Below are 15,307 nucleotides of genomic sequence, written 5' to 3' on the forward strand. Positions count from 1 at the left end.
CTCGAATGAGCAAGGAAACTCAGATTGGCAAAGAGAAGGGGCTGAATTAGCTCAAACTCTCACTATGGGAGAATGATAAAGGAGAATCAGATGCAGAAGAGGAAGCAAGCTTAAGACTTTAGGGAAGGTGGAGGATGAAGGAGCCGAATGCTATAAAAAGGAATTCAGGATAGGGAGATAGATGAGGGGATTATAAAGCTGATGCAATAGGATTTCAAAAAGTCAGATTGGCAGAAGATGGGTTTCGGAGATCCCCAGGACTAGGATTGTGGATTTCGAAAGATGAGGCTTGGTGGATTGATTTGGATTGGTGGATCCCTAAGACTAGGATTGTGGATCCCTAAAGCTAAAGGTGAGGAGTGATTCAAAGAGATACTGATGCATAAGCTGGGGTAGGAGAGACGGATGTTGGATATGGATGGGAGATAATGGAGATGAAGGAAAACCATTGAAGCTTTTTGAGCGGGGAGATACTTCAAAGAGAAGTACCACCATGTAGTTGAGCACTAGATATGCTATAGGACTGTTGGTTAATTTCCAAGGTTACCAAGAACATCAAGGCCTTTTCACCAACTGTCCAGAGGACTGAGGAACTAACTCAAAAAAAACACGCAAGGATTGCCCCAGTATCACACATGAATCCTAGAGGAAGCAGTGTGGAAACGACACTAGGTAACCCACAAGCAGAAAAGAAAACAAGCAAAAGACATGATCAAGACCTTATGCTCTGATTGCCCCATTCGCAATATACCATGATATGGAAGATCATGGAAACCTTGAGGAGGGAACAAGGAGATTGCTTGGAAAAGATATTTCAAGACCCAACAGGGAAGAGTCCAAATCAAAAGAAAGCAAAAATCCAAAAGAGAACCGTTTGCCAACGAGATGGGTAGGACGAGGTACTAACAGACCAAGATCAGACATGAGGAAAGCTATATCCTACAAGGACCTATCGGAGAGCACCTAAGCTGGTGGATTTGGATGAGTGATGCATCTGGCAAGCTAAACTAAGAAAGATAACACTTTGGTGATAGGAAATCTAGCTAAAGGATGCATTGGAATAGCTAACCAAGATGTGTGATAGGTGCAAGATGCTAATCAAGGACAAACTGACATGAATGCTAGATAGATACAATGGTACTAAGCTAAAGAGGATGTACAAGCTGATGGACCAAGATATGTTACAAATGTACAAGTTTGTTCATGTTCTGGTTTTTGTGAGATGGAAATGTTTGTGAAGGATGGGATGTCTATAATAGGTGATAGGTGGATAGGTAGATGGTTTGCGAAAAGCTTAAGTGAAAACGGGGTTTTGTGTGTGCACGTGATAGTATACAAGCTAGGATACAAGATTATTTACAGGCTAGAATATGGTACAAACTTTGGACAAGATTCGGATATACAAGGTAAGGTACAAGATTTATAAGGTATAATACAAGCTTTGGTACAAGATTTTACAAGCTGTACAAGAGGTATTTACAAGCTCCATTAGATTTTGGATATTTGGTTGGAACACCAAGGGAACAAGCAGGTGTTTTATGGGATGGTGAGTGAATGGATGAGGGATAGGATAGTGATAGATAATGGATTAGTCTTAGTACACAAGGCGCCTGAATTACCAGGTTTTCACCAAGGTACCTATCCAAGGCGCTTGAATTGCCAAGTTTTCACCATTGGACGCTTATTTCTCTTTACTATTTTTTTTTTGTATTTTTTAAAAGCTGGGTATACCAAGGATCTTCAAGCATAGAGCTTCTTGAGATGAATGATGTTAGTAGGATCATTCAAGAGTTCTCCTTTCGGTGTAGATAGCTGATATGCTCCAGAGCCAAAGGAAGCAGTGACAACATAAGGATCAAGCCATGTAGGTTCAAACTTGCCTTTCTTTTCTCAATCTGCTTGGACTTTCATGTTTTCTTTGAGGACCATGTCACTTGGCTGAAAGTGTCGTGGATGCACCTTCTTGTTGAAATTCCTTTTGAGACGAGTTTGATAGACTGTGAGATGATCATAGGCTTGTTGTCGCTTCTCGTCTAAGAGATCTAGTTAGGTGAGTTGAGCTACTCTGTATCCTTCATCTGATATTTGCCCTTGCAAAGATATGCGCAAGGATGGAAGTTCAACCTCTATAGGTAGTACCGCTTCGACACCATAGACTAGGGAGTATGGAGTTGTGCCTGTGGATGTACAGAAGGAAGTTCGATAGGCCCATAGGGTTGGATTTATTTGTAGGTTCCAATCACGATCGAAATCATTGACAACTTTCTTTAGGATTTTGAGGAGGGTTTTGTTAGTTGCCTCTGCCTAGCCGTTACCTTGTGGAAAATATGGTCCATAAAAGTGGTGATGGATGCGAAGGGAAGTGCATAATTCTTCCATGTTGAGATTTTCAAAGTTACCTCCTTGGTCAGTGAAGATGGTGGATGGGATGTCGAAGCGGCAAACAATGTGGTACAAGATGAACTTGGAGACCTGAACTACTATAGCTGAGACTAGGGGGACTGCTTCCACCCATTTAGTGAAATAGTCTGTAGCTGTTATTATCCATTTATGTCCATCAGATGAGAGGGGTGTGATAGTTCCAACTAGATCAAGGCCCCAACAAGCGAAAGGCCAAGGTGGTGCAATAGGCTGTAGATCCTGTGTTGGAGCGTGCACAAGATTTGCATGCTGCTGACATGGGAGACACTTTCTGACAAAGTCACAGGAGTCTTCTTCAATGGTAAGCCAATAGTAGCCTGCTCTAAGGATTTGTCATGCTAGGACAATACCACTCATGTGGGCAATGCAAAGTCCAAAGTGTACTTCCTTTAACACCATCGCGGCCTCATTTTGGTCTAAACATCGAGAGAGAGTATCGTGATAACCCCGACGATATATGGTATTGGCTATGATAACATAGCAGGATGGTTTTCGGATGAGGTTCTGGCGTTGGGTATGTGTGACGTGAGGGGATATAATACCATCGTTAAGGTAAGCGTGAATCTCATGGTACCAAGGGGATTGGGGACCAACCAAGATACAAACACGGTTCGAATCCTCATTCGCATAGGCGGGTGTGAGGAGCTTCTCGACTAAAAACTCATATTGTGTAGCTGCTTGGGGAATTTCCAAGAGCGAGCCTATAGTAGCCATAGCATCTGCTACTTTGTTCTGTATTTGAGGCACTTGTGTAAACTAAAGCCTTGTAAAATGATGGGTTAGCTGATCAACTAGCTCTTTGTAGGGTAATAGCTTTTCATCTTTGGTTTGATATTCATTTAGGGATTGTTTAATGATGACCTGAGAACTGCCAAAGATTTGTAACTCAGTGATATTCCATTCTACAGCTATCTTTAATCCTGCTATGAGGGCCTCATATTCAACTATATTGTTCATTCTAGGGAATTGTAGCTTGAAAGCTTTTGGAATGTAATCTCCTTGAGGTGTGACCAACAATATTCCTACCCCTGATCCATGAGATGTGTATGAGCCATCAAAATAAAGTTTCCATGGGGGTAGTTCTTCAATTAGACAGATATGCTCATTTGGAAATTTTGTGATCAACGGATAAGCATCTATTAGAGGTGCATCAGCTAGGTGATCTGCTATAGCTTGCCCTTTGATTGCCTTTCTATCCACATACTGGATGTCAAATTCGCTAAGGAGCATAACCCATTTGGCCAAACGGCCTGTAAGTGTTGTTCTAGAGAGCATATACTTGAGAGGGTCAATCTTGGAGACTAGTTGGATGGTATGACTTAGCATGTAATGGCGAAGCTTTTGAGTTGAGAAAATAACTGCCAAACAAGCTTTTTCTATAGGAGTATAATTGAGTTCATAACCAACTAGGGTTCTACTGATGTAGTAGATGGCTCTTTCTCTATCGTAGTCATCGAGTTGTGCTAGAAGTGCCCCTAGAGCAGTAGGCATTGCTAATATGTACAAAATTAGGGGATGACCAGGAACTAGTGGAACCAAGATAGGGGGATTGGTGAGATACTACTTGAGTTGATCGAAGCTGCGCTAACATAAAGGATCCCACTTGAAGTTCTCATCCTTCTTTAGTAAATGTGAAAATGGTGTACACTTATCTGCAAGCTGGGAGATGAAGCGCTGAATGGATTGAAGCTTTCCCTGAAGAGAACGAAGCTGTCGCAGTGTCTGGGGAGGAGGCATGTCTAAGATAGCCTTGACCTTCTTGGGGTCAATCTCTATACCTCGTTTAGACACTATAAAGCCTAGAAGCTTGCCAGATGTGACCCCAAAGACACACTTCTTGGGATTCAGCATGAGATGATATTTGGCTAACCTATCAAAGACTTTCTCTAGGTCAGCAAGATGATCCATGAAAGTATGAGATTTGACAAAGAAATCATCCACATAATCCTCCAAAATGCTATGGATGAGATCATGAAAGATGGCTATCATAGCTCTTTGATAGGTAGCCCTAGCATTCTTTAGGCCAAAAGGCATCATGTTGTAGCAAAAGGTTCCCCAAGGGGTAGTGAATGTTGTCTTATGTTGATCCTCTTCTGCAATCTTGATTTGATTATACCCAGAAAATTCATCCATGAGGGACAAAATTTCATGTCCAGCTATAAGATCTACAATCATATCTATGTTGGGCAAGGGAAGATCATCTTTTGGACAAGCTTTGTTAAGATCTCTGAAATCAGTACAGATTCTGATGTCACCAGAGGGTTTAGTGATGGGGACCATGCTGGAGATCCACTCTGAGTAGGCGATAGGTCGAATAACCTTAGCAACTAACATTCTTTCTAATTCAGCTTTGACCAGTAATGCCACCTTGGGGTGCATTTTTCTAAGCTTTTGTCTGATGGGCTTGATCTGTGGATTGACTGCAAGATGATGAACTACAAGCTTTGGATCAAGCCCTAGCATGTCTTGATATGACCATGCAAATCAGCCAATGTTCTCTCTTAAGACCTCAAAGAGGAGATCAGCTTGGTCTTGTGATAGGGATGCAGCAATGTGAACAAGCCTAGGGATCTCTAAAGAACCGATGTTGACTTCCCTAGTATCCTTAATTAGAATAGAAGATATCTCTGGTCGATTATCTTGAGGAGGTAATGGTAAATCCTCATGTTCTGCTTGTGGCTCTAGATGTTCTTGCTGAGGGGTTCTCTTCACTGCCTTAGCTAGTCTCGGATTCACCTTAGTTCCAGTTTTGGGTGTATCGAAACTAGGTTGGGGATTTTCTCCAAAATACCCCTTGGGATCTAGCTTGTAGATATAGGTAGAATCTGGCTTTGTTTTCTTGTGAGGTGTTTTAGCTCCCATGAATCTCAGAAGAACTTCCTCTGATGTGAACTCATCAATGTGTATGACGCTTGGTTGGTCCCAATCTATAAGTTGTGGATGGGCGAGTGGTAGGTCAATGAGGTGGATGGATAGTTCTTGGAGAACAAAGTCTCTGAGGGAGATTTGGTCTAGGATATCATCGTAGGATCTCTTTTCAACTTCCTCAGGAATGTCTTCAATTTCAACAAGGTCACGGTGAATGTTCAAAAAAGTGTGACCGTCTGTATTGGTGCCCTTAGTTGTGGGTATGCCAAAGCCAAGACCTGACTTCGATTCTCACTTGTGTGCGTCGATGGGGCACTGCATGCCTCTTTCTTCTGGTTCTAGACCACCACCTTGATAGTTCAATTTTTTAGTGATGAGATTATATTCTTGGGGATACTTCTAGCTGAAGTGATCAAGGCGTGCCTAATTCCTTTGAGGTGCATCCTAATGTAACCAATTGTTGATATCTGGAGTGAGCTCCTCATGAAGAGGGATTTTTGAGGATACAAAGGTTGTTGGGCCAAACTATTTGTATCGAGGAGGTGGAATCTCCTTAGCTTTGTGATATGTCAGTCATCCATGGGCATGTGGATCAAGTGGGAGTGCCCTAATAGCAAATGCATCTGACAGACTATACTCTCCACAACCCTTGTTATTGATCTTCACGGTAGACAGGGTAGAGGCGAGGATGGTTTCTGGGTCATTACAAGTGTGGGATGAGCTGGTGATGGATGTGCCGATATCAATTCCAGGGCAATGGTTTGTATATGAGGCTTTAACTGCATTGCAGTAAGCAAAGGGTTCTGGATTGGCATGGATGGTTACCTCAATGCCTTGATGTGGAAATTTGACACACTGATGGTAAGTGGATGGAACGGCTTTCATGGTATGAATCCATGGGCGACCGAGGAGGATGTTGAATGGTAGGTTTAGATCAATAACATGGTAGAGTGTTTCTTGGATGACTGGCCCAACCTTGATTGGCAGAAAAATAGTTCCTTCTATGGTTCTTTCCAAGTTGTCATAAGCTTTGATGGTGATAACCTCACTAATGATATCTGCCTCAGTATACCCAACTTGTTTTATGAATTTTAGGGTGCAAATATTTAAGGATGATTCATTATTTATCATTACTCTTTTCACGACAAAATTGGATACCATGATGGCTTTGTAAAGTGAAAGGTTGTGATCTAGCTCAACCACGGGTATGTCGGTGGGTTTGAATGATAGGGCACATGAGGATGAAAGGTGTCCAACAAGATTAAAAAAATTAGTAGCATTGATATCAAAAGGGACACAGGATTCTATGAGAGCACTATCAAGGATGTTCTTGTACACAGGACTAGTGTAAAGGTGGTCTAAAATGGAGATTTGGGCTGGCATGTTCCCAAGGTGTTCCAAGATATTGTACTAGCTTTTTGATGGAGCTGATGGTGCTGGTGAAATAGGTGGGCCTACGATGTTAAATCGAGCTCTTCAAGTGGTGACTACACACTCATTGTTTTGTCCTTGGATATTGATAACATTGATAGAAGGCTCTTTCTCAGATATACAACTTATAAGGCTACCATAGTCTATATAGGATGAAGTGTGGTCATTGTTCTTCCCATGCTATTGGTTTGGCTGACGGTTGTTGGTGTTGTTGTTGTTGGTTTGGATAGGTGCTTTTCCAGGATTTTGATTGTTGTGAGGAGGAAAAGCATTTTGATAGATTTGTAAGCCTACATTGGGAGAGGTTTGGGCACCAATGGTGATTTCTTTGCGATCAATGAGGTCCTGCACATAATCTTTCAGTTTCATGCATCTGAGGGTAGTGTGACCTTTTACCCTATGAAATTTGCAGTACTCATTGTCTTTGTACCATGTAGCTTTGGATTGGCTTGGGTCAATTTTCTAGGTAGGAGGAAATTTGATGAGGTTTTCCTTGACTAATTTCTCAAAAATGATATCCAAAGGTTCACCAAGGGGTGTATAGTTTCTAGGTCTAGGTTGGAATCTGGGCTTTTGTCTTACAGCTACATTGATGGCATTAGCTTTATTGCTAGACCCTTGAAAGTTTGGTCTTGGATTGTGGTTTTGATAGCTGTGGTTATTCTTTTGTTGGTAGTTGATAGCTTGCTGATTGTTTTTGATAGGGTGGGCTAGACTGATTTTGGGAAGGACCAACAATATTCACATGTCTGGTGTCAATGACGCCATCTGTTGCAACATGCTTTTTTTTGTTCCAATACCTAGACTTGTCATTGGAATGTGATTGATTTTGTTTGGCTTCCTTGTAAATCTTGACCACACCATCTTTAATGAGTCCTTTCTCAAGGATCATTCCTTTCTCTTTGATATATTTGTAGGTCTGCAAATAGTTCATGGTCATGTGGTGAGCCAAGCTAGGATGGGCATTATCAATAAACATTTTCACCAAATGGCGCTCTGGCAAGGTGCAAGATATGCGAGTGGTAAGGGTTTGCCATCTTTGTAGATATTCAGGAAGGCTTTCTCCACCTTTTTGCTTGGTGTGGACAAGATCAACTACTGATAGCTCTGTTTCAACAAGATGGGCATATTGGGCTACAAATGCCTCAGATAATTCAGCAAAAATTTTAATTGTGCCATAGGGGATTCTATAAAACCATTCAAGAGCTGGTCTAGCCAAGCTTTTGGGAAAGAGACGCAAGAGGAAGACATCATCGTATGCCACTTCTTGGCAGTGCATGTAAAATTCTTTGATATGTGTGATAGGGTCTCCTTTTCCTCTAAATTTGTCAAATTTGGGTGTCTCAAAATGCTTAGGGAATGGTGTCATGGTAATGGCTCTATCAAATGGGTAAGGGCACACATTCTCAAACTTGAAAGTTTTTGGATCATTTCCCTCTTGGATGTTCTTCAAAGCTATTTTCATGGCTTCCCATTCTAAATTAATGGGTGATGGCTAGGGTGTCCCCAATGTAGGAGTGCCTTGAGGTAGGTATGCACTAGATGGGGCCACTGAATATGGATGGCTGTAAGGGATTTTCTGATAGGGATTGTACATTGTTTGGGCAGCTGCATGGTGGATGATGGTTTCCTAAGGGGGAGGTGGCGCATAGTGCTGCATGTGTTGCGAGGCTTGCTGTTGATATAGGATTTGAGGTTGGGATTGAGGAACATAAGCTGGTTGTGGGATAAATGAATTTCTTTGTGGAGGTAAGGTATAAGATGGTTGGGAAGCTTGGGGAAAGGATCGGGGGGCTTGTGGGGTTTGACCAAGGTATGTGGGTTGCGCCCCCATCTGGGATGGTACCTACAAATAATTGGTGGTTGGCTAGATTGGTGGGTTACCTCCTAGAAGTGGCATTGAAAAGTAGTTGGTAATAGGAGGTAATGGATTAGTTGGTGGTGGAGGTGGTGGGAATTGAAAGCTAGGAAATGGAATTGATGGGGTTTGATAGCTTGGTGGCTAGATTTGGAAGCTTGGTAGAGTGGTGGCAAGAGCTTGCGTCACTTGAGAGCTGGGCAAAACATTGGTAGTAGCTTTTGGGGTTTGATAGCTTTTTGGAGTGAGGGTAGTAGCTTGTGGATTTGTGGCTGATGGCACTGAGCTCCCAACACCTAATGGAAATGATGGGATTGTGCTTTGGGCTATGGTGAACAAGCTGGGGGTGATGAAAGGTTGATTACTGGCCCCATGGGCAGCATCCTTGTTGTATATTGCTGAGGTTGGCCAAAGATGCTAGCACTAATTTGGGAGATGGGAGGATTTAGAAGGCTGGGTCGGGGAGCAGTAGCAACAATAGAGAAGGGCATGAACGGTGAGGTGTTTTGGGTAAAGGGGGTTTGGAGCAGAGAGGTATGAACCAAGGATGGACTAGTGGTGGCTGGGTTGGCTTGCGGCATGGAGATTTCAACTTGGGTGGATGATGGTATGTTTGGGTCTGTTGGATCATATGGATTGGCTGGAGGCTCTTCTTTTGGCATATATTGAGCATAATTTGGATCATAAGAGCCTATGGGTGGTGGTAGCTGCCCAAAAAACCGGTGAGATGGATCTGATAATGGAGGGGGTCTTCCAAATTCAAAGGTTCCTACATTGTCCCTTCGAAAATTAGCCATGATTGTCTCTTTGTTCTTGTCTATAATGGCGTTTACCAATACTGCATTTCCTGGTTAGTTCATGAAAGCTTCAATGTTAGTAGATGATGGCATAGCTTTCTCTGGGCTGAAGGATGGTTGAGTGCTCAAGGGGGGTGAGGCTGTTCGATCCAAATGATAGGGCTCCATTGTTTCTTTCTTCTTGGCTAAGCGAGTGATGGGTGGCATGAAAAATGCTCCTAGGGATGAGATGCAACAAATGCTAGTGGATGCAAAAGGGAGGAAGGCTTTTCTATACAAATGATTTCCTAGGTTGAGGCAAAGCTATATGAAAAAATTTAAGGAGGATTGGGTTGGGGATTCTAACTTCAAAGATATGTTGCCAAAGCACAAAAGGTCTACTTTCCTATGTGCAAGCCTGGTGGTGATTGTGTCAACTTAAGGATAGACTGATGATCCTTTAGGAAGAACATGAGATTGACCACTTGTGAATCCCAACCTTTAGCTCAAGGTGATGAGGGATAACAAGTGGAAAAGCTAGATTACCCTAGACAAAGCTTTGTCAAAGGGATAACCTTGGTGAGATTGGTGGTTTTGAAATATTTTAGGAATGGCAAACTTTTAGCAAGGTGATAACAATTTTTGAAAGCTTGGATGTGAAGATTTTGGATTGCTGGCTAGATGGTTTGGTCCTAAATGAGATGGATGAGCTAATAATGCTTAAGGGGATAACCTAAGATGGCTGACTTTTCTACAAAGATGACTCTAAGGTGAAGCTTATCCAAGAAGGTGTGGAGAAACAAGGGTGTCTAATCATAGAAATCATGCCTAGTTGGTAAGGCATAAGCAGGATTAACTCCTAGATGTTGGCTAAATTTGATGGTGCGCTCTAACCAGGCTTCTTGAAGTGCTTCGTTGGAAGCTTTATCCTCTACTTTGTGGAGTTTAGAAATTTGAGAACTTGGTGTTAGTTCCTTTCTCTTGGCTGAAAGTTCTTGGTATGCCTGAGATGGTTTGAGTTTAACTTAGTGGAACTTCTGTTTGGGTTTGGGTTGCTCTGACATCAATTCTTGAATCTGCTTGGCTTTGAGAGACCTCAGTTATTTTGCTTCAACTTGTTCAACTTTTGGAATAAGCAGTGACTACGCTAAGTGTACCCTAAGCTAAGATTGACCAAGTTTGGCAAACATTCATTCAACAAATAAAAAAGCAAGCAATAGATAGGAACAACCAGATAGAATTTTTTGATTCTCAGAATGTGATACTTGTGCTAAGGAGTGTGTATGTTTTACAAATATTTCGATCAGTCACTTCAAACACATTAACACTCTAGATGGTTGTCTACAAGGCTGACAGTTGGTTTAGCTAGGGAGTCCTTGATATACCCAAAGGTACGTGAGGCCCAAATTCGTAGATGAAACCAACAAGATGTCACACAACCGAGAGGAGTGGTAACCCACTTCTCCTCTTTCACTTCTCAAGGGTATAAAGTTCCTTGAAGCTTAGCCCGAGTGACAAAAATCTTGGTTCCAAGGGAGGTGTCTTTCGATTCACCTCCCGATTCTTATACTCTGCCAGAACGCTAGAGTTGAGGTCGTCCAAGGGGTGATGAAATCCCCAAGCAGGCCTCCTAAAAGGAAACAAGGTTTTGGATCCTAATTTTATGCACCCAAGATGGCCTCGAAGACGGATAAGGGGAGAGAAGACTTGGATGACCTTGGGCTAAAAAAAAAAACACGCTTGTTCTTTTACCAACTAACTCTTATGTGTGCTAATCTAGACTTTGCAAGCACTCATTTTTAAGAGACAATGTTCAATTCCAACTTGAAGTGCCAACAAAAGTAAATCAATCGAAGAATGCAAACAAGAAGAAGAGCTAGGGTCAACAAAATAAAACTCGCGTGCCCGGAGGCCCTCCACGTCAAGTATCTATTAATTTTTTTTAAAGCATTCAAGAGTTGGTGTGATTTTTTTTTAAGCCCAAAGCAAAGATGTGTGAGACTCGATTTGTCAAGCATGCGCCCGAAGGCCCTCCACATCAATAGTTGTTCAATTTTAGTGCCCAAACTTGAAGTGTGATCGATTTAATCTAGAGTTTTGGTTATTTAAAATTTTTGATAAAGTTAAAGCAAACGTTCAAAGACCAAGTGAGTGAGTTAGATTGTGGAACATTTAACACCTTTTTCAAGTAGAACCATCCCCATAAATGGCGCTGAGATTGCAACCAATGGTTGAATTGATGGGTGATTAGAAAAGAGGTGAGTCCAAGGAACTACTCAAATTGATTTTTGCAAATTTGTATTTAACTTAACAAAGTTTCTTAAATGTCCAAAAATCAAACTTTACCTAAATTGCATGTGGAAAAGAGATTTGTTTTGTCCAATTTTAGAAGCTCCAAATGAAGTGTTTGATATTGCAATGGTTAATTGATCCTTGGAATTCAAGATTGGATTTGTTGTTTTAATCATGCATTCAAGGAAAATTTGATTTTAATCCATAGCATTCAAGAGTGTGTTTAGCAACATGCATTCAAAGACAAGTGATTAAACATTCAAGTTTTTTCCTTTGAGCATTCAAGATTGAGATTTTGTGTGTTGTTTTAAGAACTTTGAAGTGCTTTGTTTTAACCTTAGATCATTCAAGATTGTTTTGGACTCAAAAGTGAAAATGACTCTTTGGAGTTTGGTTTTCAGTCAAGATTTTGTGTTATAGTTTGCATATTTTAAGCCCAAAAATGATATTCCTAGATTGTTTTGATGCATGAAAAACCTAAGAAACATTCAAGATTTTGCAACAAGACATTTGTTTGGAACAAATAACAAAGCTTTTTAGGACAATTTTGGCAACCATTTAGGACTCTTAGTTTTCATGAGATTTTTAAAAGAACTTAAAAATATTTGCAAATGAGGTTCATTTTATCCTTGATTGATGCTTTGAGTTTGATTTAGATTTTAGTGTGCACTTAGTGTTGATTTTGAACCTTTTGAAACGAAAACTTGAAGTTCTTTTTAAATTCCCAAAAATGAAGTGTTCCTAACTTTGCATGAATGCATCTAAAACCTTGATGTTGCAAGGATGCAAATGATTGGATTGGTTTAGTTTCACTTGTTAAAAGATTTTTCTTTTTTGCAAATTTTTAATTTTTTAATGGATTTAAGTATGATTTGTGGGTTCATTTTAAGCACTTAAAAGAAGTGTGTATGATTTTTCTTCCTTAAAAAAAAATGGCCAAGATCTCCCACAAGAAGAAGAAGTAGATGGAATAAGAAGAATATAGACAAGAAGAGGAAGAAGAATTTCAAGTGCTTTGTCCACCTATAAGCTTGAAAAATTTGCAAACACTATGAGATAGACTATGAGTTCCTTTGTCTTCTTCATGCTCATGTGGACCTACAAAACCAATTTATACAATCCTACCAACCACAAAAACAAGCAAAATTAGCCAAAATTAGCAAATGACATACAAAACTTGACTAAAAAAGCTAATGAAGATGACCCATGCGGGGTCCCACCGGGCGTGCCAAAATGTATATGAGCAATGTTAGTATGCTAATAGAAACTAAATTTAAATAAAGCTTCTACAAACTAAACAAAATTCATAAACTTCAAGATAGACTAAGATGAGCTCTCAATTGAGAATATGAGCCATTAATGGGCTCTCTCAATGATTTGTCTAAATAGATAGGATGTATGCTCAAGCTTTATGCTTCAAAAAGGGCTTCAAATGGAGTTGGAATTTGGGTGTGAGTGTATGGTTTTGATGTAGAATGGCTTCTCAAAATGGCATTATGACTTTACTTCATGGATTGTGTTAAAATGGCTTGAGAGAGGATTCCTTAAATAGGAAAAGGGCTTGAGGGATCAAGGGCTAGGATGAAAAGATGGGGAAAAGCTCATGGAGGGCTCAGATTGCATGAGAGGAGAGCACATGGACTGTACTTTCTTATAGCCAATCAGGGATTGACACATGTCACAGGGTGAGAGGATGGAGGAAAGGGGAAGGATGAGTCAACAAAGGAGGCAAACACTATGAGATAGATTATGAGTTCCTTTGTCTTTTTCATGCTCATGTAGACCTACAAAACCAATTTATACAATCCTACCAATCACAAAAATAAACAAAATTAGCCAAAATTAGCAAGTGACATACGAAACTTGACTAAAAAAGCTAATGAAGATGACCCATGCGGGGTCCCACCGGGCGTGCCAAAATGTATATAAGAAATGTTAGTATGCTAATAGAAACCAAATTTAAATAAAGCTTCTACAAACTAAAAAAAATTCATAAACTTCAAGATAGACTAAGATGAACTCTCAATTGAGAATATGAGCCATTAATGGACTCTCTCAATGAGAAGCTCTCTTGTTGAGTGGCTTTGTCTAAATAGATAGGATGTATGCTCAAACTTATGCTTCAAAAAGGGCTTCAAATGGAGTTGGAATTTGGGTGTGAGTGTATGGTTTTGATGTAAAATAGCTTCTTAAAATGGCATTATGACTTTACTTCATGCATTGTGTTATTTTGCAAAGCGGAAGGATCCAATTTATAGGCAAGAGGCTTGAGGGATTGAGGGCTAAGATTCAAGGATGGCAAAAAGCTCGTGGAGGGCTCAGATTGCATGAGAGGCGAGCACATAGATTGTGCTTCCTTATTGCCAATCAGGGAGTGACACATGTCACAGGGTAAGAGGATGGAGGAAAGGGGAAGGATGATTCAAAAAAGGAGGCTCAAGGGATAAAATCTTCATAAAGACCCTCATAATGGCTTGTAAGAGCAATAAAAGGGCTTTGGAAGAGTCATTTATGGCCTAGTGGGCTTCATAAAGTTTTGTGGTTGAGATATTTTGAGGGAGATGAGAGAAATTTCGACTTGGGCTTGATTAGGAGGGTTTTAAGCTTGCTTAGGATTGTGCAAATGATTAGAGGATGGATTAGGATGGTTTAGGATTAGCTTAGGGATAGGCAAGTGGATGGCATTTAATGAGGGTGGGTGAAGGAGGAGATATTTGTTAACTTTGGCTTGGGTTAGTAAGTCTTAACCCATGTTTAGGGAATGTGACAAGGTTAGGAGGGGATTAGGATTAGGTTTAAAGACATCTTCTAGAAGAGTCTAGACTTTGGATGAGGATAAAGACTTTCTAGAATAGTCTAGAATTTCCTATAATGAGGATGAAGACTTTCTAGAAGAGTCTAGAACTTCTTAGGATGAGGATAAATTAGATTTTTAGAAAATAAATAAAGTTTTATTTATTTCAAGGGTTTGGGTTGAGGAGATATTTATTAAAAAAAATTTAATAAACATGAGGATTAATATTTAATCTTAATTAAATATTTTGAGTTGGGATTAGGGGTAGGAAATGATGGGATTAGCCTTTAATCAAAATTAAAGAAGGATTAGAAGATTTTGGAAGAGGTTAGTGGTCTTAAAGAAATTGGCCAAGTTTTGGGCAAAAAATAATTTTTTTATTTATTTTGGGTTTTTTGGTCAATTTATTAATTAAATAATTAATAAATAAGGAAATAATGTTTAAATAAGATTTAAACTTTTTGGGAGGGATTCCTTAATTAAATATTTTTAATTAAGATAAAGGGATTTAATGGCATAAAAATAAATTAATTAATTAATGATGATGTCATCAGGAATTTTTTAAATAATAAAAATACTTTATTTTCTAAAAGTTTTTAGGTGTCTACAGCAGCTACAACAATTAATTGAAAACCTAGGAGCAATAAGGAAAACAAAGAGTGCTTAGTGTAATTTTGGATCTATTTTGGTATGTATATTCTTTTATGTTCAAAACACGTTTCCTACATTTGGTAATATTGCATGGAAGACAAATAGGTTTGTTGCAGTTCAAATAGGAGAGTTCATTGAACAATTAGGTGATAAGTTTGAGTCAATAATGACTAGTTGTTTTGAGGAATTCAAATAATCCATGAAGAAGAGATTAAG

The sequence above is a fragment of the Cupressus sempervirens genome, chromosome 5, assembly GCF_028749045.1.
Source record: "Cupressus sempervirens isolate cs-2001-9-10 chromosome 5, ASM2874904v1, whole genome shotgun sequence".
Taxonomy (NCBI): domain Eukaryota; kingdom Viridiplantae; phylum Streptophyta; class Pinopsida; order Cupressales; family Cupressaceae; genus Cupressus; species Cupressus sempervirens.